The sequence below is a fragment of the Macaca fascicularis genome, chromosome 7 (genome assembly GCF_037993035.2).
Source record: "Macaca fascicularis isolate 582-1 chromosome 7, T2T-MFA8v1.1".
Lineage (NCBI taxonomy): Eukaryota > Metazoa > Chordata > Mammalia > Primates > Cercopithecidae > Macaca > Macaca fascicularis.
Genome location: NC_088381.1, coordinates 68,942,748 through 68,970,063, shown reverse-complemented (window position 1 = coordinate 68,970,063; position 27,316 = coordinate 68,942,748). Strand labels below are relative to the sequence as shown.

The 27,316-nt window shown below is 39.1% G+C and overlaps 1 protein-coding gene across 12 annotated transcripts in view; it reads left to right on the top strand.

Annotated features, from left to right (window-relative positions):
• PDE8A (phosphodiesterase 8A) overlaps positions 1-27,316 on the top strand; it is a 179,701-nt gene that overhangs the window by 41,448 nt on the left and 110,937 nt on the right. For 7 of the 12 annotated variants that reach the window (XR_012415303.1, XR_012415302.1, XM_073996591.1 and 4 more), the window contains exon 2: positions 11,516-11,582. The exons of the other annotated variants lie outside the window; for them this stretch is intronic. The gene's annotated coding sequence lies outside the window, so the exon portion shown is untranslated. The remainder of the gene's footprint in view (positions 1-11,515; positions 11,583-27,316) is intronic. 12 annotated transcript variants of the gene reach the window in all.

Below are 27,316 nucleotides of genomic sequence, written 5' to 3'. Positions count from 1 at the left end.
AGCAGGGTAAGGTGAAGATCACTGGGTTGTGAGGAAACTTGAAATTGGTTTATGGGTTATTTATATGGACATTGACACCACCAGGTCGATGGGAGGACATTGGTGGAGGGGGGATGACAGTGTTCCAAGTGTTCAGGGAAGGGGGGAGAGTTGAGCAGGAATGAAGTATTGAGGCCAGATGGCATGAACACACTTAAAAGATGGCATTTTGGTTGCCAAGGGATCAGGGATGGTTTGGACCTGGAGGTTTGATGGAACTGGCTGTCCACAGCCTCCAAAGATGCCTTGATGCTATGAAGAGTGGAATTTGCTCAGATTTCCAAAAAAAAAAAGTTGGTCATTGGGTCTTTGCTTGTATTTCTTCTTCCTGTAGCTCCCTTGCCTACCTTCTCTACCTGGCTAACTCCTTCTGGCCCTTTAAGACTGAGCTCTGAGATCACCTCTTCCAGGAAGTCTTTCTTGAACTCTCTGATCTGTCTGTCTGTCCCTATACTCCTTGTGCTTATCTCTAACTTAGCAGGTATCATACCATATCATCATCGTCTGCTGTCCTTCTCTCCCCTAGACCATAACTTCCTTGATGAAAGCAGGGACTGTATCTTTGCATCCCTGGCAGAGTACATGGCATATATTTGGTTGAACTATATGAAATTGTCATTTACGAAGTGAATTTGGTCTAGTTTGTAATTTTCTCCTTAATAGGTGACTTTCTGTTGTCAGCTCATCTTGAATCTTTTTCTGAAGTTACAAGCCCCTCCCTTATTTGGCCTTAGCCAAGTCCCATGCAGGTTGTTTCTCTTTTAGTGACCAACTAATTTCTATGTGGGCCAGTCAGTCTTTCATCTTGCTTAGGCTTTTTTTTTTTCCCTTTTTTTTTTTTTTTTTTCTTTACACCCTCTATTATTCCTGCTGCTTAGGCTTTTTGTTACATTAACTTCCCTTCTGCTTTTCTCTACCCTCAGCAGAGGGGGTCAAAAGAAACTTCTTTGTTCTCAGTCTTCCTTAGCTGCCCCAAATTTCCCAGTAGTTTGCGCATGCGTTTCATTCCCCTGTTGACTCTTACGGAGTTACCTATGTGCCAGGCAAAAATTAGGACTTGTTCATTCTAGTTTCTCTGCTTCCAATGTGTCTCATACTGGTTTTTGTTCGCTCAGATGTGTTAATGGGGCTGCCGCTGCTGTTGTGGTTGTTAGTCATTCCTTTGAACAGTGGCTTTAGCTTACCAATGCTCCAGATACAGTTTTTCAGAAACTCAATGATCTGTGTGCATTACACATTAAAAAGTGCATTGAACAACAGCATATCCAGATTAAAAACAAACAAATTAGATTTATCGGGTGTTTTTTCCATTATGGGTTGGGGCAAACATGCTGTATATAAATCAGATAAGCCTTTTCTTTCCCAGTCTCAGACTGAGAATTGTTTGTTCTTGATTTGTGATCACCAAGAATGTAATATAACTGTGCTCTTCAGATCCCAAGGCCACCATAAGTCCTGGATCAGACCTGTTTCTTTTGAAGTCACCTGAATTCTGACTTGAGGCTCCCCCAACCCTTACTCCCACTACCCCGTTGAACTGGACCACTTTCCTTTTAAGGGGCACTCCCTTGAAGCCAGTTCCCTGAGGTGACCTACTTTCTTGAGGTGCTTGAAGAGCTTCCCTTTCATTTGGGTGGTTTCCTCAGTGCCCCCATTCCCAGACGTTTTTTCCTGGGAGTCCTGTCCTATTCATGAATTTCCTGTTTTTTCCAGGGGGGTGGGTGGGGGGTATGGGGGCGGGCAGTACTATGTTATTATCATAACTAGTGACATTTAAAGAAAGAAACCCAAAGCCCAGTTAACCAATTACACTTAAATTCTCTGGGCCCAGGCCTGCTGGATACTCTCCATCTACCAGAAATGCCTCTTATCCCCCCTTCCCCTTTTTTAAACTGCTAATTCTTAACGGATTAATCTGAGTTTATATTTAGATGAAAGTTATTCATTAACAGAAAAGCCTGAAACTGTAGACAGGGCTGACAGTGTTGAAGTGGATAGAGGTACATAGGCAACCTTTAGACCAAAAAGTCTTTGTGAGGCACTGGAGTCTTTAAGTGTCTGCTTTGGCACAAGGACATCACGTTTTCCTTAGGAAGCCAGAAACACCTTGAGACTCGGGCCAGAACAATGTGGCTCACCTTTGAGCTTCAGGTTTGGTCCCAGTGAGTCTCTGGCCTTTTTGATGCTGACCCATATATATGGGGCAAAACACTCTGTAATCTACTTTACCCCACTACACCCATCCCATCCATCCCTAGTTGCAAAAATTTCAACTTGTATGAATATGCACATATTCAGTAGTGGAAACTCAGCACAGTTGAGTGCCAGGCTTCAAATATGGAATTAGTGACCTCTGAACCCATGTTTGTCAAACTGCCTACTAATGGGTCATGATATCAGTTTAGCAGATTATGCCTAGCACTGTTGTTCCAGTTAAATTGCTGTGAAACAAACCACCTCAAACTTAGTAACATTAAACAGTAACCATTTATTATGCTCATGGATTCTGTGGGTCGGGAATTGGACAGGGTACAATGCGGGGTGGCTTGTCTTTATTCCATCATGGCTGGGGGTTGGGATCATTTGGAGGCTTCTTTACTCCACATCTGATGCCTGGGCTGGGGTGCCTTGAAAGCTAGTGGAATCAGCTGGGACCAATGACCGGAACACCTATATGTAGACTCTCCATGTGGTCTGGGCTTCTCACAGTGTGGTGGCTGGGTTCCAAGAGAGAGGTTCCCCAGAAGAAGCATCTAGAGAGCCAGTGTTCCAAGAGAACAAGGACATTTGATAACCTTGTCTCTGAAGTCACATGTCATCACTTCTGCTATTCTGGATTTGTGGATGCCATCTCAAACCTGCACAGATTCAAGGGAAGTGGAGATAGAGAGTTGGAGATCTATATCCCCATCTGTCAGTGGGTAGAGTCAAAAGATTTGTGGCTGTTTTTAAAACTACTACAACTTCATTTTAAAACAAGATAGATGCTTGAACCCAAAAGTTTGAGGCTGCAGTGAACTATGATTGTACCACTGCATTCCAACCTGGCCCTGTCTCAGAAACAAAACAAAACAAAACAAACAACAACAACAACAAAAACTGAATTTAAAAAATAAAACAAGTTAGAATATAGAATAACAGAGTGCCTCATGTAGTCAAAAAAGGCATTGTGAAACTTGGTGTTTCAGTTATGTTTGTCTGCGTGTTCTGGTTTATGAGGTAACGTTTTTCTTTCTGTGGTCTACAAAAACATTTTTTAAAACACTGCTTAACTGTAGTAACACCTAATTTGGTTTATGAACACCAAATTTTCTCTCTTAATACTTCAGTTAATAGGTTACTACTGTGTGGTTCTTTGTTATAAAGATGAGAACCTAAGGAATAATTGTCCTTTGCCTGTAAGAACAAAAAGTCCTTTGGGACCTGTTTTCTTTGCCCTCCAGGACTCCCTGAAAGCCTTGTTGGACTGTGGACCAGACTTGGAGAGTCAGTGCACTGCAGAATGGGCTGTGGTCTGGGCCAGGAGTCAAAACTTCCTTAAAATGTTAGTCCAATCTTTGCCAGTCAGTTTCCTAGAGTAGCAAACAAATGTGAAATGAAGAGGACATACTTCTTTTTAGAGACAGTCAGAAAATATTTAGCCAACTGGAAGCCCAAGAACTATTCATAATAATAGAGAGACAGCTACCCAGCCTGAGCAAGGTGGTGTCTGTGGTAAAACAGTCTCAGGAAAGGCTTTCTACCTTCAGTGTTGAAATCAAAAGGAAATACTGAGATTGGGGTCTGCTAGAGAAGACATGCTACGTGTGTTGCCAAAACAATCTGCCTTCCTCCCCTTGCTGTGACTTACTGCATTTAGTTATTCCTACCCTTTCAAGGAAATGTGCAAAGATGACTGAGCAATGGCATTTACTGTCATCTTAGAAAACACTGCATTGCAAAACAATTTTTGTGGAAGAGTGTGATTAAATGATACATTTTGCTCACATATTTTAGAAAATTTACACAATTCTGTGCTTTTATTTCTTCTTATTAAAATGATACATGTTTATGCTAGAAAGCTAGAAAATACAGATAACTATTATTTTACCATGTAGAGGGGGTATTATTTACCACTGATTTTTTTTTTTGGTTGCATATCCTTCCTGCCATTTTTCTGATATGTATACATTTTAAAAAGCAAATGGGCTGTTGCAGTACACTGTTCTGAAACTTACTTTTTAAACTTAGATGAACACATTCCATGTCAATTAATGTACTTCTATTATAAAAACTTCATAGTGTTACATTGTACAGAAATAGTATTTGAATGCTTAACATTCAAATGTTAACAGTTAAATGTTGTCGACAACATTTAACTGTGGTAAACGATGCTGTGGTGAACATCTATTAATATTTAACAATCTTTTTTCTAATCATGATTCTTAAAATTTTTTTAAAATCTTTTTTGAATACATATGTACATGGTACACAATGTTATGATTTTCCTTAGGAGATACCTATCTAATTTGATCTGCTAAATCACAGAGCATGAACCTATTTTAATTATTTATTTATTTTATTTTATTAGAGACAGGGTCTTGCTCTTATCACTCAGGCTGGAGTGCAGTGGTGTGATCATAGCTCACTGCAGCCTGGCACTCCTGGGCTCAAACGATCCTCCCTCCTCAGCCTCCCAAGTAGCTGGGACTACAGGTGTGTGCCAGCACAACTGGCTAATTATTTTATTTTTTGTAGAGACAAGATCTTGCTTTGTTGCCCAGGCTGGTCTTGAGCTCCTGGCCTCAAGTGATCCTCCCTCCTCAGCCTCGCAAAGTGCTGCGATTACAGGTGTGAGCCACCCACCACGCCCACCCAGCGTGGACATTTTGAAAGCTTTATATGTGTACTGCTAAGTTGTCCTTCCCAAATGTACCAGTTTATACTCCTACAAAACTGTTCTCTATTCCTTGTATTTCACAATTTGATAGAGAAAAAAGTCATTTGCTTTCTTAGTTGTGTGATTTATTTGTGTTTTAACTTCTTACCATTTTATCTCTCTGTTCTTTAATCCTTATCTCAAATACCTCCTACCTGACCCCTTCCTAACACCTCCCAGCACAATGAAGACTTCCCATCTGCTCTGTCTTGTGGATTTTTCTTGTCCTTTCCAGTCACCTGTGGTTTACTTGAGAGCATTAAGCACTGTGTCTGACTCACTTTTTAATCTTCTTTTGCATGCAGCATATTTCATTGCATATGTTTAAGATTCAGTAAATATTGAGTTAAATTGCAGTCCAACAAAAAGGATTGATGGCAGCACAAAATAATCTGTCGAGAGACAGAAATGTAAAGAAAAGAAATGTTCATCAAGCTGAAGACCTTGCAAAGCTACTTTGGAGAGGGCATTTAGTATTTTATTTAGGAATTGTCATTTGCCTGTAGTAACAAAAGAAAGGCCTCTCCTCTTTTTGAATCATTTTCATTTATAGCTAATAGTTCCTTTAGGCAGCCCAGCCCTGAAATTCGTGGTTAATAATAGCCAATGTTTTGTCAATATTCTTATATTAACCATAGGTAGTAGGATCCTCTGAAACCAGGACTTTTTTTTTAATGACCCAACTTATTGTTAAAAGAGATTTTCTTAATAAGTTAGTGTTGGCTACCATTGGAAACTTAACATCTCTTTCCTATTTTCAATGCCTTTCCCTTCTCCCGTTGTATTTGGTTGAGACCCCTTCAGATCTGTTCTGTCCTCACAGGTCTTTTTTTTTTTCTTTTTTTTTTAATGACTTTAAACTTGGAGCATCAGTCACAAATTTGCAGAGACAATGCTATTTTCTACTGAAGGCTTTTTTCTGAGCTTATTACCTCTGTTATGTTTGCCTTATATCCATCTTCTTCCCAAATATACATTTTACTTCTATTTATTTATTTTCTACATGAATTTGTATATATGTGATGCTGAGTGAAATTACAAAAAAAATGCAATAGTAACACACAGTCTATAAAACCCTGGAGATAGAAACATTTTCTGGTGCCTGACACTGCTGGACTGGACCCTTCTCTGAAGCTGCACATTCTGCCATTATTCATCTTTGAGTGTTAGATGGTATCAGTCAGGACCCTTCAGCTGCAACTAACAGCATTCAGAACTAAAAAGCGACTTACTTTTCTCACATAAGAAGTCCAGAGTCTAGAAGTCAAGTGTCACTCATATGACAATGTCTAAGGCAGGTGGGAAGGGGGACACTCTTTTAACAGGGAGAAAGAAGTCTCCACCTCTCCCCAGCAGGCTTCCCCTCAGGTCCCACTGGCCAGGGGTTCTGTGTGCCTCTGCTCTATCCTAAAGAGGGTTGCAGAAGGAGCATCTGGTGGCTTCCACTGCTGTCAAGGGAAAAATGATGTTGAGAATGTGACCAACAGGTGCTGTCAGAGGCATAATTCTCACTTGCATTGAGCTCCAACCTCCCTTCGGTTACTTCCATAGGTGAGCTCTAACTGCACTCTAAATTAGAGTCCCACAACCATTTTATTTGTCTTTCTTTTTGTAAAGTCCTAGAAGTGTTGAAAACAGAGGGTATGATTCTGCCTGAGTTTTGTCTCCTGCTTGTGGAATGTTTTCAGTTCCTGGAACCTGAGGTTGTGTCTTGCCCCTGTAGCCTCCATTGAATCTGGCCCAATTTGGTATGATATCCTAGCCACAGCCTCTTTGTCTCCCAGCCACAGTCACCAGTTCCTTTTCCTGTGAGAAGTGAGAATTAGTCACTTACTTCCAGTGCTAAGCATAATCAGAGTGAGGAATGTAGGAGCAGCTCTAAAAACTTGAGAGCTACTGGTGTTTGGAATTAGTTTTATTGTTTTTAACCTGGTATTTGTGCCTGGGCACTTAAGTGCTGCAGCACTGTTAATTGCTGAGACCCAACAAGGCCCTCTGTCATCTGACCCTGACCCCTCTGCAGCCTCATCTACTGTGGAATCTTACATTTCAACCATACTTAGTCATTTACTATTCCTTCACATGCTCGGTGGCTTCATACTTCCATGCCTTTGCACATAATATTTTCTCTTTCTAGAATGTTCATTTCCCTCTTCTTATCTGGTAGAGCCCTACTTTTCCTTCAAGATTTAACCTCAGCAGGCATCACTCCTTTGGAAAACTTTTGTGATTTTTCCCTTGGGCAGAGTTAATAAGTTACTTTTCAGTCACACTCTGTACAAGTTCTTGTTAAACATTCACAAAGTGTTGTAATTATCTGTTTATATTTTTCTATCCTATATTTAGCTTCTGGGAGATGGGATTTATGTTTATTTCTATAATATCAGTACTCAATATAGGTTTAGTGCATAAAAGGTGCTTTATAAATGTTGAAATGAATAAATGACAATTTTACATCTAAACCTGCTGATAAATATCAACTTCATATCCTTCTTGTAAGAAATCTGTATATATTAGGAGATTATAAATTATAAAATACACAAGCTATCATGTTATCTAAAACTGAATCTGATAGCCCATCACATTTCTTATTTGGCAGACTAGACAGGCCTGGAGTGGTTAAGTGGACTAGCCTAGGCCACATAATGATGAGAGGCAGAGATAGGACTAGACTTCTGTGTCTTTGTCTCTCACGTAGCTTTTCTTGTAGTTTCTATAATACCATCTTACCAGATAGGTGAGGGAGATTTGGGATTAGCATCATATGTGTGTCGTCAAAAACCCTGCCTTTGCTCTCCTCACCTGTATGGTTTTGTTCACGTGGACCTTCCTCTGGCTCTCCGCTTGCCGGAGTCCTGCCCTGTTGCTCCAGACCTAGCCTGATTCTTGCCTTTTCTGACCATCTCAGTCAGAATCACTTAAACCATTTTCTGAGTTTGCATAGCTGTTTATAGCACATGCAGCAATACCATGCAGTGACTGAGTACAACCCTCAGTCCATACCCCTGCTTCCTAGCTGTGTGACTGACAAGTAGATTAACCTCTCTGAGTCTGTTTCCAAATATCTAATTAGGAATAATAATAACAGTTCCTACTTTACAGAGTTGATGTAAGGATTAAGATGTTCTCTGGTACATAGTAAACATCCAAATGTTACGTGCTATTATTGGTGTTGATGGCCTGATTACTATTCATAAATCGCTAGAGGCTGATTACTGGCCGCCTCTAGTTTCAGCTCTTCCTGTGTCTGACTGCTTATTGCTGAATCCAGGGTTGCCCAGTTTTGTAAGGGACATATCCTAACCTACAGGTTACCCTCAAACACTTGTTGGAATATTTTTGCAAATAACATTCACTTAGGATTTTTGTTCCCAGGCACACACCAGTGCTTTGTCATGTAGAGGTTTGCTCATTTGTATAGGTGATGTTACTTTGAAAAAGTGGTTGTCTCTAAGGTCTGCTCAGTGAAAGAACAGGATGTTTTCTCTCTTTGCTTCACAGCCACAGCCAGCTGTGAGGTTCAGTGTTTGTATAGCTCTAAGTCTCTGTTAATTAAGGAAATGGACTAGAAAAGACAGTTTAATGAAAACTCACAGACAGTAGGCAATTTGCACACATTCCCTTGTTTGACACCATAGTACAAGCTCACCTCTAGTTATGTAAAAGGAGCAGTCTGTAATTCTCTTGACCCTCTTCCTGATTAATATCCTGTAGACATTGTCTGTCTGTGGTATAAGAGTTGGATAGTTTTGTTTGGATTTTCTGTATCTTGTAAACGAAAAACCAGGGAAAGAAAATACAATGTATTTATTACACTGGGAACAAAGGTCATGGAAACAGTAACTTTTAAAAAGAGCCCTTGGTTACCTAGCTTTTAAAGACCTAGGCTTCCTTGTTCTATTTCTAAAAGTCTGTGGAATAAACCCCTCATTTTCTCTGATTTACAAGGAAACTAAAGTATGGAAAATTTGATCTTTAAGGGGCATGACTTCTGGTTTATGGGATTGTTTAAAAGTTTAAACATGTTAGTGTCTTATAATACTCTTAGTTAAAAGGAAGTTCTCTTGAGTATCATATAACTATTAAAATTAGAATTTAGATCTGTATTTTCAAGAAAATACTCAGTTTTAAATGGAAAAATGCATGGGAAAAGGTCAATTTAAATGCATTTTAAAAAATCAAAGAATATGTGCTCATGTTAACAAGGATTACTTTAGGGTAATGAGATTTCGGGTAATCACTTTTTACTTTTTTCCTCTGCAGCCTTTCTATATTGTCTGGATTTTGGAGTGACCATGTGTTACTTCATATTCAAAAAGAATTTTTTAAGCCATTTTATTTATGGAGGAAAAAAGTAGAACTTAAGATTTGAACATGGTAAAGTCAGCCTTTTTCCATCTTCCCCAGGGAAATTATCCCCAGCAGCTAGGAGAGAAAGAAACAGAAACGAAAACTCCATCTTTGAAGAAATTGGGATATGTCTGAAACCCCAAGCCAGAAAATAAGTAGAATGAGTTCTTCAAAGATTGAACCAGGGTATGAGAGGAAGTAGACTGAAGGCACTTGGAATTATAGATCTCAGGAAAAGAGAGAGAGATTTTCCACCGTAAGGGACACACTCTGGGATTCAAAACCAAATGCTTCATTTGAAATAGTGGAAATGAACACACAAGCTGATGGCAGGAGCTTCCCTGCAGCTAGTTTGATTCCAGGAGGCTGAAGAGGCTGGATTGAACGAGGACTTAGACAAGTAGTACTTGTAGGGAGATGTCTGATTTTGTGGTAGCAGGAAGGAGAGACTACACTGTGAATAGCTCCACAACTGCCTTTTGCTTTTGGTTAATGGGGGAGAGAGGTTCAAGAATACCTTCCCCAACCCTGTGTGCATATATACACACAGGCTTGCGAGTAAAAGAAAGAAGACTTCTTTCTTGTGAGTAGAAGAGGAGCCCTGGCTCCTCTCCCAAATGAATCTTCAAATAGGTGGTCCAAGCCAGGCATGGTGGCTCACGCCTGTAATCCCAGCACTTTGGGAGACTGAGATGGGTGGATCACTTGAGGTCAGGAGTTCAAGACTAGCCTGGCCAATATGGTGAAACCCCATCTCTACTAAAAATACAAAAATTAGCCAGGCATCGTGGCGGGTGCCTGTAATCCCAGCTATTTGGGAGACTGAGGCAGGAGAATCGCTTGAACGTGGGAGGCAGAGGTTGCGGTGAGCCAAGATTGTGCTGCTACACTCCAGCCTGGGCAATAGAGCAAGACTTGGTCTCAAAAAACAAAAACAAAAACAAAAAAAAAAAGAAAAAGAAAAAGAAAAAAACACAAAAATTCCCTAAAGAAGGAAACAAATAATGGGCAAAAGTTTTGTGGTACAAATCAAGAAGTTTCCAGAAATAAGAGAAAGCTTGAATCTACAGGTTGAAAAGACACACTGTGCTCTGGAAAAATTAACATGGAGTGGCCAGCCTTGGAACATCTCCTAGTAGGGTTATTAGATTTTAAATGTCAAGAATCATTCGGGCAGCCAGGCCAAAAGATCAAGTCACTTAGCAAAGGAGAAATTTTCACTCCTCTATATTATTAACGATCATGGGAGGACACTGGAGCAACAGTGAGAAACTCCATAAGGAAAGTCAGTGTGACTCAAGGATTTTTATATTCAATGAAATTGTTTTTTAAATATAAAAACAACAAATGCATTTTTCAGTGTTAGAAATCAAGAAAGAATATTCTCATGAACCCTTCTTGAGGAATCTAGTTGAAGACAAACTTCAGTCCGCCAAGAGATAACTGGAAAAACTACAGCAAAGTAGATGGCAATGAGTGTTGACCCTCTAACTGTAGGTTAAAACAAATGTGGAGATTGATGCTGTAGAACAGAATGTAAAGGTTATATGACCTGACAGTGTACGGTGGTATAACTAACCACCTGTGAGAGGAGAGGGGAAAGAAGATGGGAGGTGAAGTAAGAGTGCTGTTCCCTCATCCTTAATAGCTAGGGTTCAAAGGGTACCATTTAAAGCTGACAATGAACTAATAGAGGTATAGGGTAAATTTAAAGCTACAAAGTTAAACAGTGAGAGTTAATATAACTGACCAAAATGGGTTAGCAAAAGGATGGTGCAGGAGAAAATATTTTATTTATTTAGTTTTATTAAAATTTTAGAGACAGGGTCTCACTATGTTGGCCTGGCTGGTCTTGAACTCCTCCTGGGCTCAAGTGAACCTTGGCCTCCCAAAGTGTTGGGATTACAGGCATGAGCCATCAAACCTGGCCCAGAAATATTTTAATTTCATCATTTTCATGGGGGTTAAATAGATACTATCTAAATAAATAAAGTTTGATAGATATTTATAAAAGTAACCATTAGACAAAATATCAGTTATCTTAAATATCAAAATACATGCACAAAGGAAAGTAGCCTCTACAAGGGGTAACAGAAACAATGGACAGATATCTGACATACCAATAAATATCAGTGGGAGTTGGGGTTACAACAGTCTTGGTTATCAAGAAGTCAGACCTTATATTCCATTAATATGTTTCTCTGACAGAAGAGGCAACTCAAAACCTGGTATTTCAGAAGCTTTGGGGTCAGCGGGAGCAGCACCTCACCTCTGGGTATGTATTTATTTATTAGACAGAGTTTCCCTCTTGTTGCCCAGGCTGGAGTGCAGTGGCGCAGTCTCAGCTCACTGCAACCTCCGCCTACCAGGTTCAAGCGATTGTCCTGCCTTAGCCTCCCAAGTAGCTGGGATTACAGGTGCCCGCCACCACGCCCAGCTAATTTTTTGTATTTTTAGTAGAGATGGGGTTTCACCATGTTTGCCAGGCTGGTCTCAAACTCCTGACCTCAGGTGATCCGCCCACCTTGGCCTCCCTAAGTGCTGGGATTACAGGCGTGAGCCACCACGCCAGGCCCTGGGTATTCACTTTAAAGTGATTTCCTTTTCCACTCAGCCAACTATAGTGAAGGTACTTAGTGTTTTGTTTAAAGTGATTCGTTTAACTCCTCTGAAAAAATTAAAAATTCAAAACTAATAAATAAATGAATGAAACTAAAAAAGAAAAAAACAAATTATTATTTATTTTGAATAATTATGTTGGAGTTTTTGATGAAGTTCTTTTCTCAAGAGCTATTCCCAAGGACCAGGAAAATATATTTTGTTTTTGGAAGTTCTTGGACTATAAACAGACCAACTTCCTGAAGTATCATAATATGTGGTCACCTAATATGTGTATTTAATGTTCTCCTTTGTTTCACCCTCAGAACCAAAGCTGCCTTCATTCCTTGGTTTCATGGAAATAGTGTGCATATGTAACAGACAATAATAGCATACATGGAGATTCTAGTTTAAATGACATCTAGCAGTTGCTAACGACACCTTTCCAAATTTTCAGCAGGACTATCTGAGGTTGAAACTCACAACATCAAAAAACAGGCCTAGTGGGACACATATTTAGAAGTTATGGAACTGGATTGAAAAACATACTTTAAAACAGGAATATCACCCCTGGCAATTTGATAGAAAATGGGAAGACTTACTGACTTCCTTATGGCCCACCCCTCATTAACCATGGCAGCCAACTAAATTCCTCTGTTTATGTGGGTGCTACTTTTAACAGCAGTCAGGTACTGCATTCCCTGTCTTCTTCCTGCTTGCTCTTGGTACTACTCTATTCTACATCCATTCAAAGATTCTGGCTGCCAGCATATATCTGAGCAGTGAATGTGATGCTGCCTTAGAGGCTCCCATGATTAATACGGGAGCATAAACAGGAAACACCCCAGTAGTTGACCATGTTAGAGACATTGAAGGACAGAGTACCTATGCCAGGAAACAGAGCCACTTTATTCCTAAAGCCTAGTGGACTTGAACCTGTATATATCAACCCTTCCCTCCCACCAAACAAAACATTAGTGCTCAGAGAGTAAGGCTGTGAGCATGCATACACTTTGGCTATGAGCAGATGCAGGATCCAGGTAGAATGTTGACCTGGGGTCATTCTTAAAGAGTTCCTGCCCAAGATGTTAGCTCATCAGGCTGAGAGAACTCAAGCAGTCAAGGCTGTGGGATCTACACTTTGGTAGAAAAGGAGAAAGGACCAAGAAAAGCCAGCTGAGGCACTGCCTCAGCTGCCCATCTAAAGGAAGTTGCAGCAGGAGGGACACAGTAGAGAATCTCTAGAGACATCACAAAAATGCTTCATAAGAGAAAGAGCTTTAAGCATCCATCAGTCCCCAAGAATGAGAAGTCCTCTTCTAACAGCACTGGTTAGGGACTTCTCTGACCCTTTCCTGTCCTCTCTGCCTCAGAAACAGCAGCTAGCAGGTTGGGGAGGAAGTGAGGGAGACAGAACAGTCCCCACCCCCAACTTCTTCCCCAGTGGCAGGCTGCCCCTGCAACTGGTCCTGCTATTAGAGAGAGGTCTTTTCTTCAAACGAAGGTTGCAGTTCTCTTAAGATATTGGACTGATTTTTTTTTTTTTTTTGAGATGGAGTTTCTCTCTTCTTGCCCAGGCTAGAGTGCAATGGCGCAATCTTGGCTCACTGCAACCTCTGCCTCCTGGGTTCAAGCGATTCCCCTGCCTCAGCCTCCCAAGTAGTTGGGATTACAGGCGCCAGCCACCACGCCTGGCTAATTTTGTATTTTGGGTAGAGACGGGGTTTCTCCATGTTGGTCAGGCTGGTCTCGAACTCCCAACCTCAGGTGATCTGCCCGCCTCTGCCTCCCAAAGTGCTGGGATTACAGGCGTGAGCCACTGCACCCAGCCTGATCACTTTCTTTTTAAAGTGAACTCTTTTTATGAAAGTAACAAAGTTAAACTTAATGCATAAATCATAAATGTACAACTTAATAAATATTTGAAAATGTAACCATCCAGATTAAAAAAGAACATTCCAGGACCCCATGAGATGCCCCTGTATTCCCTTTTGATTACCCCTCATCCCACAAAATATACTGTAGATTAGTTTTGCCTGATTTGAACTTTATTTAAATTGATTGATCATTTTTAATTACTGAATTGAGGCTTAATGTAATGTGAAATGAACAGAAAGATATTTCAGAATATTTCGTGATGGTTCTTTATGGCCAGTATTTTTGTATATCCTGTAGAAATATGTCATTCCATTTATTTTCAAACCTCATTTGTGGGATTTTAGGGATACTAATGCCTTTTTGGGACTAGGGTGGATGTATTCTTCTTGTTATTACTGAAGTAAAGAGGAAATGATATCAGCAGATGTGCAGAGCTTTTATTTGCACTGAATACACTATTCATTTAGACAAAAAGATCATTTCTCAATTCAAATTGGAATATTCTAATTTAAGGCTTAAATCAGTTGTGTAATAATCTCTATGGAAACAAAGCTTTCTACTGTGTAGTAGTTGCATAAGTAACTCATTTCCCCTTGTAGATATACAAATTGTAGACGCAAATACTTCTTTTTCCATTTTCTCCCAAGAATACTCTTGAAATAGAAGATACTTTAGTCGTATTTGTTATGTTTTATAAAATTTAAAATCTGTTCAAATTTCCTGCTGACATACATTTAAATAAAATTGTTAAAACTTAAAAATTGTTGATGAGCTCACTTTCTTTTGCTAGTTGGGTTCAGAAAAAGAAGAATGAATTATCCTTCTTAGCTCTTGGGTGTTAGTGTCATCTAACTCTGCAAGGCTCTCTCCTGTTGGGGTGTGTGTGTGTGTGTGTGTGTTTTCTTATTAATCTGCAGGCATTCTTTGTATATTGTGGGTATGAGCTCTTCGTCAGTTTTATGTTTTGCAGATACTTTCTCCAACTTTGTGGCTTACTTTTTCATTCCTTTACATGGGTCTTTTGATGACCCGAAATGCTTAATTTTGAAATCGAACTTATCAGTCTTTTCCTTTATGATTAGTGCTTTTCGTATCTGGTTAAGAAATCTTTGCCTCAATGAAAGCAAAAATAGAAAAATGAGATTGCATCAAACTAAAAAGCTTCTGTACTCAGCAAAGGAAACAGCAGCATGGAGAGACAACCTGCAGACTGGGAGAAAATATTTGCAAATCACACATCAGATCAGGGGTTAATATCCAAAATATATAAGAAATGCAAACTACTAATAACAAGAAAACACATAACCTAAAAAATGGCCAAAGGACCTGCATAGACATTTCTCAAAAGAAGATATACAGATGGCTAACAGATAAATGAAAAAATGCTCAATACCTCTAATGATCAGAGAAATACAAATTAAACCATAATGAAATATATCACCTCATACCCTTTGGATTAGCTATTATAAAAAAGACGAAAGATAAGGCTGAGGCTAGTGGCTCATGCCTGTAATCCCAACACTTTGGGAGACTGAGGTGGGCAGATCACCTGAGGTCAGGAGTTTGAGACCACCCTGACCAACATGGAGAAACCCTGTCTCTACTAAAAATACAAAATTAGCTAGGCGTGGTGGTGCTTGCCTGTAATCCCAGCTACTTGGGAGGCTGAGGCAGGAGAATTGCTTGAACCCAGGAGGCAGAGGTTACAGTGAGCCGAGATTACGCCATTGCACTCCAGCCTTAGTAACAAGAGCGAAACTCCTTCTCAAAAAAAAGAAAAGAAAGACTAGGTACAGTGGCTCATGCCTATAAGCCCAACACTTTGGGAGGCTGAGACAGGAGGATGGCTTGAGCTCAGGAGTTCTACACCAGCCTGAGCAACATAGTAAGACCTCATCTCTACAGAACACAAAGTAAAAATTAGCTAGGAATCGTGGCACATGACTGTAGTCCCAGCTACTTGGGAATCTGAGGTGGGAGGATTGCTTGAGCCCAGGAGGTTGAGGCTGCAGTGAGCTAAGATCGCACCACTGCCCTCCAGCCTGGGTGACAGAGTGATATCTTGTCTCAAAAAAAAAAAAAAAGATGGAAAATAAACATTGGTGAGGATGTGGAGGAGAAAAGGGAACTTCACATGCTGTTAGTAGTATTGTAAATATATACAGTCACTTTGGAAAACAGTATTGAGGTTCCTAAAAAAACTAAAAATAGACTTTGCATGCCATCTGGCAATCCCACTTCTGAGTATATATCCAAAGGAATTGAAGTCAGTGTGTTGAAGAGATGTCTGTCTGTACTCCTGTGTTCATTGCAGTTTTATTCACAACAGCCAAGATGTAGAAACAATTGACGTGCTGATCCACAGACAAATGGATTGAAAAATGCAATATATACATGCAGTGGAATACTATCCAGCCTTTTAAAAACCAGGAAATTATGTCATTTGTGACAACATGGATAAACTTAGAGGACTTTCTGCTAAGTAAAATAAGCCAGGCACAGAGAGACAAATACCCTACGATTTTAAGAGACAGCATTTTAAAATGTTCTTACCATAAAGAAATGATAAATATTTGAGGTGATGGATATGTTAAAGAAAAAAAAGAAAAGGAAGCTGAGTGTGATGGTGTGCACCTATAGTCCTAGCTACTTGGGAGACTGAGGCGGGAGGATCACTTGAGCCTGGGAGTTCCAGGCCAGCCTGGGCAATATAATATAGCAAGACCTCTTCTCGACTCCTGACCGCAGGTGATCTGCCCACCTCAGCCTCCCGAAGTGCTGGGATTACGGCATGAGCCACCGTGCCCAGCCAAGACCTCTTCTCTTAAAAAAAAGAAAAGAAAAGAAAAAACATTTTTGCCTTAAGTCTCCTCTTTTTGTTTTGTTTCTGATTATGTACTCCCTTTGTCTTTCTGTCTTCTCTAGGCACCTGTTCTAGTGTGCTTAATGTATGTAATTTTTTCTGTGTTCATATAAAGTATATATTGTTATGTTCTTGTATATTTTTAATTTATGTAAATGGTATTGTATTATAGATCTCATTGTCTTTATTTTTTTCATTTGGCGTGTTTTTAAGATTCATCATATTATTATCACCTAATTTGATATACTGAGAATGCTTGTAACCCCCTGCCACCACACATAACCCTAGACAGACATCTTTTCATATGTCCCCTTACAGATCTTTTTGAATAGGCCCAGGCTCATCGCTTTTGGGTTGTAGGGTAATGCAAATGCAGGCATTTTAGGCCAAACCTCAGTAATTGATTCCTGAACATCAGATGCTATACATGAAAATTTCAACCAGAAGGAATTTCTTGTTATTTTTAATGGGAAAAAATACGATTCATTACAAGTCAACTCAACCCCAAATCTATTTCCTACAGCATAACTGAAACTTAGTAAAGTAGTAATCTAGTCTGGTAAGATGTAAAGTGCTTGAAACATCATTTTCTGTTATCAGACATAGCTTATTAGTGAGTGTTTGCTTTGAATGCATCAACAAGAACCGTTTGCCTGCCCTCTCGTGACCTGCCATAGGAAGGCCAAGAGCAGCCCCACAGAGGATGGTACTGGATGCCCTCTGCGCCAGCAGCTGTGGAGATGCACATCCCCTTTGACAGTCTGTGCTTTTCAAAATGTTTATGCACTTATGACTACTACAATGTTCTGATAAGTGTATTTGGATTATAATTTGATAATTTCTGCCCACCATTTTGTTAAAAATGTATTCATTTGGGGGCATATAAATACACATTTTTTTTCTTATATAAACACCAGACAACTTCTGCTCAAGATTTTGCCTTTAAACCCTTAGGAAGATGCAGCCCTGGGAAGAGACGGTCTCCCTTAGGAGAGGTTTAGGTTTCCTAAACCTTGTTTCCTAAACCTTCAGCCTGGGCTGTTGCTGCTATTTGCAATGAAGGGGCAGGCAATGATTGTCCAAGGCTGGGGCCTCACCTCAATCCCCATCCCTAATGTCCCCCATCCTTGATCTGAAGGCCTTCATCTGCCTCAGGAGTTCTCACATTCTTTGTTGATGTTGTTAGTTCCTTTACTATATACTTACCTCTCTTTCCTGTAGTTTCTCCTCTGAAACCCCAAGTTCAGTTTTCTTTTGGACGTAAGCAAATGACTTCCTTGATTTTTCTGAGATTATTTGAAATTTAGAATTAGACATAATTAGTAGTAAAATTCCAAAAAGAAACTTTAAGAAACCAATTTTTTTTTTTAAATAAAAAATAGTATAGGCCAGTTGCTAGTTGCTGAGAATACTTGTATAGCCCTCTTAAAAGAAGACTCAGAGGTTTTGTTTGTTCGTTTGTTTGTTTGTTTTGAGGGGACAGGGTCTTGTTCTGTCACCCAGACTGGAGTGCAGTGGTGCAATAATAGCTCACTGCAGCCTCAAACTTCAGCCTCTCTGGTAGAATACAGGTGTGTACCACCGTGCCCAGCTAATTTTTTGTAGAAACAGCATGTCACTATGGCTGGTCGTGAACACCTGGACTCAAGTGATGCTCCTGCCTCAGCCTCTCAAAGTGTTGAGATTACAGGCATGAGCCACCACGCCCAGCCAAGAGATGGTTTTAACAGTAGGGCCTCAGGTTGAGGACAGCATTCAGAAGGTCTGATGGTTTAACACAGGAAGGAGACTGGGGTTAACAATTTACTTTTTGTTGCAGATTTTTTTCAGATAGCTTTCAGTCTCAAAACTCACTTTCTACCCAAAGCTATGACAGAGATAGCATGTTTAGTTTCCATTCCTGGTCAAGGATGCCTTCTTTGTTCTAGAATCAAAATAGCAGCTTTATGAATGGTTGTGCATCCACTTCCAGTAGTAATGGCTATACATTATGGAGCACTCAACTGTGTGGCAGGTACTGCATAGAGTGCTTCATATCTGTCACTCATTTAATCTTCACAATCACTGTTTTCCAAGTGAAGCTTAACATAGTGAAGAAACTCACCTAAAGTCACACAGTTTTTCAGAAGGGGTCAGAGTTCAAACCCCATATCTGTCTAACCTCCAGAATACTGGTTTTGGGAACTGTGGGTGATTCTAGATAATTTGATTGTGGGATTGTCATTCTCATTGTAATCTCCTTAAATCCATTAAAGTTCATTAGCCAAGCCAATAAAGCCTAGGCTGGCCTTTGCAGTCAGGATGCTGGTAGTGATCAGGTAGGTAGGCAAACAGCTATAGAACCTCCAAACAAGGCTCTCTGCTGTCTGAATGTACAGTGTGTTACAGAAACATGATTGACAAATGTAAATATGCCTGAAATAGATTCATCCGAGAGAGAGGCAGGCTGCTAATTTGTTAATCAATTGATTCGGTATGCATATCACTCATGCCTGCTGAATTCAGTTTTTCTTTAGAAGGGAGTTAAATAAATAGCACTGAGTTCTCAACCTTTGGCTCCCTGCTCCCTGGGGCAGCCTGTAGGCCCCCCTTTTCATTCTGACAGATGAATAGGCAAGTGATCCATTTTATCTTTTGGGAGGGTGGAGGAAGAGGTAGATTCTAGTCTGGCCTTCATGATGTTATACCTCAGATTGCCACATTGGATTTGAGGATCCTCAGATCTCAGTGGCATGTTTGAAGAAGATCTCAGGGATTGGGTTATCTCTCCTACAATTGACTGTTCTCATTTTTTATGGGTTAATTCTTACTAGTTTCACTTTCAAAGGTAATTTTAGCATTTCAGGAAAACTTATATTTGTCCCCTGTATTTAATATGTTAATATGATATTTAAGCACTAGATCCTACTTTGTACAGTATTTCAAGGTATCATGAAATTAATGGTTCTTTTTTTTTTTTTTTGAGACAGGGTCTCACTCTGTCGCCCAGGCTGGAGTGCAGTGGCACGATCCTGGCACACTGCAACCTCTGCCTTCTGGGTTCAAGCGATTCTCCTGCCTCAGCCTCCTGAGTAGCTGGGACTACAGGTGCCCACCACCACGCCCAGCTAATTTTTCATATTTTTAGTAGAGACAGGGTTTCACCATATTGGCCAGGCTGGTCTCGAACTCCTGACCTTGTGATCCACCCACCTCGGCCTCCCAAAGTGCTGGGATTACAGGCGTGAGCCACCACACCCAGCCATTGTGTTCTGAAAGAAATAGTGCTTTGGAAAAATATAGTTTAAAAAATGCCTTGTAATTTGTATGTGCATATAGAATTATAATTTCATAGCAAAAGCTTTTTGGAAAATATTTGCTGTAGATACTTAGAATTTATTGGGCATTTACTCATTGTCAGGCATTGTGGTAACTACTTGAAATAGCTCATTTAGTCCAGATACCATTTTTTGCCCAACACTATGGGTTTGGGAAAAAAGGACATGCATGGTTTCACCCTAGCATATAACTAGAAGTTGCAGTCAGTCAGGGTAACATACAAAAGGTTCACAGTAAATATTTACTGTTTAAATCGACTGTTGAGAAAATTAGGAACAGGTGAGGGGAGGAAAAAGACTATGACAGTAGGGGACAGATAGTTTGGGAGAAGAACCAGGGAAAGCAGCTGGGAACTTTGCCTCAGAGTAGACCTTGGTGCCATCTTGTGGGTGGATCTGGAAAGGACCAAGCAGATGCACATCCGCTTCTACTAGGATGCCTTTGCAGAGCCCCAAATTTCCATGCAACACTGATAGAAAACTGCAAATCAGATAATCAGAACTCTGGTCTAGGAATCAGTGGATCTGTGTCCTGTCCATCAGCAAGTCCTGATCACTCTCTCCAAAACACATCCTAAATCTGTCTGTTTATCTCTGTGGCTGGCCCCAGGCCAAGCCACCATCTTCTCTTGTTTGGACTACTGCGGAAGCTTCCTTACTGGTCTTGCCTCTACTCTCATCCTCCATTGGTTCATTCTCCATTGGCAACCAAAGACATCTTTTTTAGAAAGAAGAATCAGATTATATCACTTCTTTGTATAAAACATTTAAGTGACTTTTCATGAAATTTAGAATAAAATTCAAATGTCCTGCCTTAGAAAGCACTGCATCGTATGATCCCTGCTTAACTGTAACTTCATCTCATGACCTTCTTTGTGTGGCCCCTGCCTAGCTGTAACCTGATCTCTTGACCTTCTTCCTCTTCATTTCCTCCAGTGTCCCACCTTATTTCCACTGTAGGTGCTCTGCACTAGCTGTTCCCTCTGCCTGGTACTCCTTCCTCCACCCCTTGCATAACCTTGCATAGAATGACAGGCTACTTCCTGTCATTCAAATCTCACCTCTTGCATTGCTGCCTCAGAGGGACCTTCCTTGACTCTTGATTCATTTACTCTCCATCACATCTTTCCCTGTTGTTAAGTAGAGATATTATCTGTCATGCTGTCTGTTGAATCCTCAATGCCTAGGAGACCATTTGGCACATAGTGGATGTTCAGTAAAGATCTGTCAGAAGGATAAATGCTGTTTTCCAGTTTCTTGATCTTTTTCCAGCTAGATATAGATTAGGGCCAGGTTATTTTAGACTTTTCCTAATAGAGCATGAAAAGACCACAGGAATTAAATTCAGACAGAACGGAGTCCCATTCCTGCAACTGCTGCTTACCCACTATTTGACCATACTTCTCTGAGTGTCAGCTTCTTCATCAATAAAATGGAGTTGATGAGCTTACCTTGCTTATAAGGTAAGAACTAAATTGGACTTAAATATGATTGGATCCAAAGTATTTACGTGTTACTTTTTTCTGTTAAAACTGACTGGACCATGTTGTTATTTACATTTTCCTCTCCTACTACCCAAGGGACAGGATTAGGTTAGGTTCTTTGTACTCCTAGTATCTAGCGCTGCACTTGTCTTACAGTAGTAGGTGGTCCACAAGTGTCTGGATTTAGACTCTTCCACACCAAAAACTGGTATCTCCTGATTCTTTCCAGGCTGTGTCCCTTTGATCACATTATTTCTCTTTGTCCAGAGAGAGAAACAGATGGTCACTGGTTGTACATGGAAAGCCTGAAGGGATAGTATGGCTCAGGCCAAAACTGGATTTATGTCTTTACTGTAGTTCGTGGGTTTTGTATACAGCTAATGTAAATTGACCCCAGGATAACTTCTGTTTTTAATAAAGGGATGAAGGAAAAAAGAGATAGATCATATGATTGTTTTGTAGTTCCTAGGACTTACACTCTTCGTAAGATTTTTATTTCTGTTTCTTTTTTTTTTTTTTTTTTTTTTTTAAAGACAGAGTCTCGCTCTGTCACCCATACTGGAGTACAGTGGCTCTGTCTTGGCTCACTGCAGCCTCTGCCTCCCAGGTTCAAGTGATTGTCCTGCCTCAGCCTCCTGAGTAACTGGGATTACAGGCACCCACCACTCCCAGCTAATTTTTGTATTTTTGGTAGAGACAGGGTTTTACCATGTCGGCTAGGCTGGTCTTGAACTCCTGACCTCAGATGATCTGCCCTCCTCAGCCTCCCCAAGTGCTGAGATTACAGGCGTGAGCCACCACGCCCAGCCATTCCCTGTTTCTTAATGGAATAAAGTACCTATGAAATTATTCTGAAAACTAGAAGTCTTGTATTACATACATATATTTATGTAATAAGCTGGTATGAGTATAATTTCTAGATAAATGATTGGTTTAAAAAGATTAGCTGTTGACTGCACATTAATTCCAAAATATTTTTTGAATACCATGTACCAGACACTGTTTTGGGTGTTGGAAATACAGTAATGAATAAAGCAGGTAAATCCCCATTGTTACAGAACTTCATATTCCAGTGGGAGAAACAGACAAAAGAGAAGATAGATAATAAAATATGTGGTATACCAAATGGTGATTGGGAGCTAAGAAGAAAAAACAAAGCAGGCAAGGGACAGGGAGGGTAGAGGGGAGTAGAAATTTTACATAGGTTGGAATTGTGTATCTATTTTCTTTCTCACTCACCCCTAATCAAGATTTATAACATAATAACTTTGCCTTCTAGTACCACATCTAAATGATGTTAAATCAGGCAAACAAAAGAGATCAAAGCTTCTAATAATTTGTTTCATATATCTGCCAACCATATTTACAAAAAATTTTACTTTACAATATTAAAATGCAAATTGGCACCGTCATTGTCTGATTATAATCTTATAACCTTTTTAAATAATAAATCTTAATATATCCACAAATATTTAAAAGTATAAAAGATTAAATTTAACAACAGGTATAATTACTGATATCAGCTATTGAACACAGTGTTGTTTCTATATTGCTTAAAAATGTCAGTTGCTTTTAAAGCTGAAAGATTAAATCAAAAGTATGCTATTTAAATTGATTTGAAAATGACTATTCCCTTGTAAATATTAATGTGAAAAATAAGTTATTATTAAGAGGGCTGTGACCTGAAGCCTTAGGTCAGTTTGGTTATGATTTCCATACATAAAGAAAGGATGGATACAAGAATTCTAGTAGTTCCAGTCCTCTTTTTAGAGCAGTCAGGAAGTTGTTTACTCTTTGAGGACTCACTGCTGACGTCTGCTCACTGAGTAATGTCATCAGATTTCCTGGTGGTGGTTATTTTGGGGGGAGCAGCGGTAAGTAGTTGTCCGGCTGTTAGAAGACTCTGCTCCATAGAGGTCCTGAGAGCCGGATATACCCCGTAGACAGGATGTAAGGTTAAATGCAATCTAGTTAAGTAAATAAAGTAAGTGTTTAATGGTAAAAAGGAATTGCTGAAACATGAACATTTTAAAATGATATTGCTAAAATTTTACCCTGGCAAAATTCATAGTCTTAAATCTTTTAAAAGTGAACCCATAGCTACCTTTATTTCTTAAAATAAATCCAATGGTGAGTTACTTTTATAAGTTCACATCATAAATTTATGCTGTCCTTTGTACAAATCAAGTTATTTCACCAGCTTTTGGTGTAGACCACACATTCAGGATTGTTTACCTAGAAGGGTTGAGCCTTTTGCCCTGAGCTTTCCAGACTTTTATCTTTTCCCTCAGCTTGTGACAAATATAAATATGTATATACATACTTTTTATTCATGCTGGTCATTAATATTTAAACAATTTATTATTGCCTTTATTTTTCTTACTGGTTTCCTTAAGTTTGTACTGTTGACTTTCTCAAACTTAATGATTTGAAAGCTTAGTATACTTATTTATTTTGTGACAAAAAGGTTTTAGACTATAGATTTTGCCTCTCATTATAATTTAGCAGTAGTATCCTGTAAGTCTTACTACATAATATTCACTTTTATTTTCCAAGTAATCTGTAGGCATAGTTTGCATATCTCTCTTTGATTCAATAATTTTGTGAGTTAATATTTTTAAGTTTTCTAAGGAGATAGGATTTTTTATTGTTGCTTTAACTTAAGTTTTTAATTCCTAGTTTGCTTCGTTGAAGGATAAAAACTGTACAGTTTTTACTTTAGGAATATATAATAAGGGTTTTTTTGGTAACCTCATATATCATGTTTTTCTAATATTTATAAATATTTTCTTTCTTTCCATTCAGACTTTATTTTTTATCTGTTTGATCCTTCTTAGTAAATTTCATGAGTATTCTGTCAGAGACTGAGACACCAATTCATATAAAGGACCCAAGTGGCTCTCTGACCCTGCTTTATTGTGGCAGTAGCAGCATCCCTCCAGTTTATGCTTTTTTCTGCTTTCTCTTATGAAACTGTGCCCCATACTGTAGGAAATCAGCAAAATGATTTTCTTTCTCTTCTTCCTGTCATTTTCTTCCTTTCTTCTTCCTGAGCAGTTCCACTGCATTCTCCTAGCAATAGATCAGTCTCATTCATTTGCTCATTGCTTTAAACTTGTTCATAAAGTGCTGGTGCAACAAACAAAAACTCATCGTTCAAATTGGTCTCGCAGAGCCTCTTGCTTTCCTTCTTCCTGCACTGTGAGAGTATGATGATTATACAGACCATTTCAAGCACTTGAAAGTTGACTTTTAAAAAATAATAAAGCCAGGCGTGGTGGCTAACACCTGTAATTCCAGTACTTTGGGGGGCTGAGGCAGACGGATCACTTGAGGTCAGGAGTTTGAGACCACCCTTGCCAATACGGCAAAACCCTGTCTCTACTAAAAATAACAAGAATTAGCCAGACGTGGTGGCTGGTGCCTGTAGTCCCAACTACTTGGGAGGCTGTGGCAGGAGAATTGCTTGAACCCGGGAAGTGGAGGTTGCAGTGAGCTGAGATCGCGTCAATGCACTTTAGCCTGGGCTACAGAGTGAGACTCCGTCTCAAAAAATAAAAAAGAAAATAAAAAAGAAAATGATTATACAGACCAGATCTCTCCTTTTTTCCTGATTTTAAAAAATGTGGCAAAATACACACAACGTAAAATATACCATCTTAACCAGTTTTAGGTGTATGGTTGAATGGTATTAAATACATTCATAATGTTGTGCAACTGTGATCACCATCTATCTCCTGAACTCTTTTCATTTTGTAAAACTAAAACAAGGTATCCATTAAACAAGAACTTCCCCATTCTTCCCTTCCCCCTCTCCCTGGCAAACACATTCTGCTCTCTCTATATTTTGACTACTCCAAGTACCTCATATAAGTGGAATCATAGAATTTGTCTTTTTGTGACTGGTTTATTTCACTTAGCATAATGTTCTTACAGTTCATCTGTTCCATAGCATATGTGTCAGAATTCCCTTTTTATGGCTGAATAATATTCCATTGTATGCATATATCACATTTTAAAATACATTTATTCTTTTTTTTTTTTTTTTTTTTTTAAGAAAGAAACAGGATCTCACTGTGTTGAGCTCACTCCCAGGCCCGAGTGATTCTCCTGCCTTAGCCTCCCACTTGGGAGGGACTGCAGGCACATGCCACCACTCCTGGCTTTGTTTATTTGTTCATCTGTCATTAGACACTTGGGCTGTTTTCATGTTTTAGAAATTATGAATAATGCTGCTATGAACATGGGCATACCAATTTCTGTCTGAATCACTGCTTTTTATTCTTTTGAATGTATACCCAAAAGGGGATTGTTGGATCATACGTTAATTCTATTTTGTTAATTTTTTGAGGAATTGCCATTCTGTTTTCTGCAGCAGCTATACCATTTAATATTTCCAGCAACAGGGGACAGAGGTTCCAGTTCTTACATGTTCTCATCAGCACTTGTTGTTTTCTGGTGGTAGTGTGAGGTGGTGTCTCATTGTGGTTTTGATTTTCATTTCCCTAATGGTTATTGATATTGAGCATCTTTTCATGTGCTTATTGGCCCTTTCTTTTATTAACATATCTTCTTTGGAGAAGAATGTCTGTTCAAGTCCTTTGCCCATTTTTGATTGGGTTGTTGTTGAGTTTATAGAGGTTCTCTATATATTCTAGATATTACTCTCTTACCAGATACATGATTGGCAAATACTTTCTCCAGCTCTGTGGGTTACATTTTTACTCTGTTGTCTTTTTATGCACAAAATTTTAAAATTTTGATGAAGTTTTATTTGTCTCTTTTTTCTTTTGCTGCCTGTGCCATTGGTATCATATCCAAAAAAATCATTGCCAAGTCTAGTGTTGTGAAGATTTTGCACTGTATTCTCTTTTAAGAGTTCTGTGTATTAGGTCTTAAATTTAGGTCTTTAATCCATTTTGAATAAATTTTTGTATATGGTGTTAGATAAGGGTCCAACTTCATTCTTTGAATGTGGTTATTCAGTTTTCCCAGCACCTTTTGTTGAAAAGACTCTCCTTTCACCATTGAATGTTCTTGGCTCCCTTGTTAAAAATTATTTGACCCTATACACAAAGGTTTATTTCTGGGTCCTTTATTCTAGTTCATTGGTCTGTAGGTCTGTCTTTATGCTAGTACCACATTATTTTGATCACTGTAGCTTTGTAGTAAGTTACAAAATCAGGAAGTGTGAGTTCTCCACTTATGTTCTTTTCAAGATTGTTTTGGCTATTCGAGATCCCTTGAGATTCCATATGAATTTTAGAATGGGTTTTTTTCTATTTCTTCAAAAAACATATTAAGGATTGCTTTGAATCTATAGATTGCTCTGAGTAGTATTGACATCTTAACAATGTTAAGTATTGTAATTTGTGAATATGGGATGTGTTTCCATTTATTAAGTCTTTTTAATTTTTCAGCAATATTTTGTAGTTTCACTTGTACAAATCTTTCACTTCCTTGGTTAAATTAATTCGTAAGTGCCTTATTCTTTTTAATGCTATTGTAATTGGAATTGTTTATTGTAATTTCTTTTGAGATTAGTCATTGTTAGTGTATAGAAATGCAACTTGTTTGGTGTGTTGCCTTTATGTCCTGATACTTTGCTGACTTTATTAGTTCTAACAGGCTTTTGTGTATGTGTGTGTGGAATCTTTAGGGTTTTCTTACATATAAGATCATACAAATGAATAAAGATAATTTTACTTCTTATTTTCTATTTCGACCGTCCTTTTTTTACCTATTTGCTCTGGCTAGGACTTTCTATGTTGAATAGAAGCAGTAGGCATCCTTGCTTTGTTCCTGATCTTAGAGGAAAAGTCCTTTACCATTCATTATGATGTTTGCTGTGGGTTTTGTTCATACATGG